The sequence below is a fragment of the Epinephelus lanceolatus genome, chromosome 19 (genome assembly GCF_041903045.1).
Source record: "Epinephelus lanceolatus isolate andai-2023 chromosome 19, ASM4190304v1, whole genome shotgun sequence".
Taxonomy (NCBI): domain Eukaryota; kingdom Metazoa; phylum Chordata; class Actinopteri; order Perciformes; family Serranidae; genus Epinephelus; species Epinephelus lanceolatus.
This window is the reverse complement of record NC_135752.1, coordinates 21945167-21947590: the sequence shown is the minus strand read 5'-3', so window position 1 is coordinate 21947590 and position 2424 is coordinate 21945167. Positions and strand designations below refer to the sequence as shown.

At 42.3% G+C, this 2424-nt stretch overlaps 2 non-coding genes across 2 annotated transcripts; both read left to right on the top strand.

The window, feature by feature from the left end:
- Window positions 1-757: 757 nt before the first annotated feature.
- trnak-cuu (transfer RNA lysine (anticodon CUU)) lies at window positions 758-830 on the top strand. The gene has a single exon. It is a non-coding gene; the product is annotated as a tRNA-Lys (tRNA).
- A 924-nt stretch (window positions 831-1754) lies between these two features.
- Window positions 1755-1827, top strand: trnak-cuu (transfer RNA lysine (anticodon CUU)). Its single transcript has one exon. It is a non-coding gene; the product is annotated as a tRNA-Lys (tRNA).
- The last annotated feature ends 597 nt before the right edge of the window (window positions 1828-2424 follow it).

Here is a 2424-nt window from a genome sequence, read left to right as displayed (position 1 = left end):
CAGTACTTTGGGAATGACTGGTGACCCAGTGGTTTTATACCCAAGTGCACTGGTTTATTTTGACCCAGTACTGGGTTCCATGTTTGACCCAAATTGGGTTAAAATTCACCCAGTACTTGGGAATTCTATGGAAAATAGTTGTGTATCAATAGGCAATCATGATGCATAAACCATAATATCAAAAATCAATGTACTGATCCCCAGCTGCGTTACTTAAATCTCTGCACAATTTAAATCATGACTATGTCATTGTGTTGTTTACTACATAATGTATGATTATAATGCAGTGCATAAAACTGATCTATTATTAGCCCGGCTAGCTCAGCTGGTAGAGCACTTTTTTAACGTTGCAATACACTTGTGTATTGTTTCTATGACAACAATATTTTAATGTTAAAGTTAGTCAGGTAGTTAACATAACGCTACATTAATAGACGGTTGACTGCACAGTTAACAACCTTAAAAAGTGTGTGGTGATGAAAGCACAACACTCATCTGCAACATTCAGTGTCCAACTAATCTGCTTCCACAGATGGGCTTTTCTGTCTTCGTTGTGATAGTTTCCTACTGGCTTATTATACGACTCGGGATAGACAGTAGTTAAAGGGGCAGCAGTGACGACACCAGCACCTTTCCAAAAAGCCATGAGGACAGAGGCCCTAAGATGCCAGTCTCAAGGGCGACACCTTCCTGAGAAAAGTGACTTCTGGTATGCAAATACAGCCCAGAAATTTGATCCATTTTTCTAGCAGCTATAGCCTCACTAGCTCAGTCGGTAGAGCATGAGACTCTTAATCTCAGGGTCGTGGGTTTGAGCCCCATGTTGGGCGAAGGTGTTTTAAACTAAGGCTTGACCACACATGCATGTGTTACAGTAAAGAGGTGCAAGCAATCTGCCATAAAAAAATACTGGTGCAGTTTGTTTGTGCTGAAAACATGTTCCGACCTCGATCAGAACCAACTGCAGTCACATGACACATTGTTTGGGTTAAACATGAGCATGTTACAGTCCTGGAGCATTATTAATGTGCACCTCCTCCTGTACTGCCTTAATATGCACATTCAGCACATCCAATGCATCAAAACATTGTTTTCTAGTTGGAGCCACGCCTCGTTTTCAAACTGTATGGTTTGACTAAAATGAACAACGACAGCAATATAGTCCACGATGAGCAGCGCTAAAATCAACCCGCGTAATTGTCCCTCCATTGTGACATTAGAAAGTATCGCATTTATCTTGCAAGTGTACTTTTCTTCAGCGTTTTGTTTACTTCCTAGATTTGTCGTGCATGGAAATTTTGACCAATCAAGAGCAGCTTTCTCACGCAAGGCATTTTATCTGGTCTGCTTGCAAAATTTGGTCCGCTTGTAAATGCTGCTGTGAAAACACAAACCAATTCTAGGCGCATATGCAACTTTGTAAGAAAATTAGTCCCTGATTCGGACCAGAACAAGCAAACTCTAGGTCTGAAAGCACCCTCAGAAAGACAGTAGCTAAAAGGGCAGCAGTGACGACACCAGCACATTTCTTAAAAGTTCAGATATTTTCAACTAGAAGTGTTTGATCGTCTGCATAAAAAAAGCCAGTGCTCTGATAAAAGACGCTGAGCACACCACTTTTTCTCTAGGTGGCCGAAAAACGATGTTGGCACCTGTGGACACAGGCCCTAATGTGCCACACTTAAGGGTTGACACCTTTCTGAGGAAAGGGGCTTCTGGTATGCAAAAAAATATACAATTTTCAAGGACGTGGGGCCCGGCTAGCTCAGTCGGTAGAGCATGAGACTCTTAATCTCAGGGTCGTGGGTTCGAGCCCCACGTTGGGCGAAGCAGTTTTGGACTAAGACCTACCCAGGCATGAATGTGTAAGAGTGTACCCTGTACTGAGGACTCTAAAGAGAGTTGTAAAGTCACCACATCACTCTTCCACTCATATTTAACTGCAATGCTGCTTTGAAAGCTCACCTTAATAGCACTCAGAACTCGTCACGCTTAATCACGGACTTTCTATGTCAACAAGTGCAAGGTACCCTGGGTCCGTCTGTTGTGGATGTTCTGGGATGCCACGTCAGCCTGTCACATGCACTGTGTGTTTTCAAAATACACATCCGTTTTCACAGGAAATGTACTGTTTGTATAGAGTCTCTTTCAAAATATTCCTACGATGTCAGTACAACACCGCAAATTGACCTTTTTTTCCTTTAAAAACAAACACACATGGTTACATTTAGCGAACACAAATTTGGTGGGGTTTAGGAAAAACAACAGGGTTTGGCTTTGACTTGGAAAGTCAGTAGTTGACCCATCCAGCAGCATTTTTGCTCCCTTAACTTCCATTGTTGTCTGGTCACTGCCCAAGCGTCGCTATTCAATGACTTCAAAATGAGACCAGGTTGACTTCTTCCTGAATGAAAGGGTTTCCAT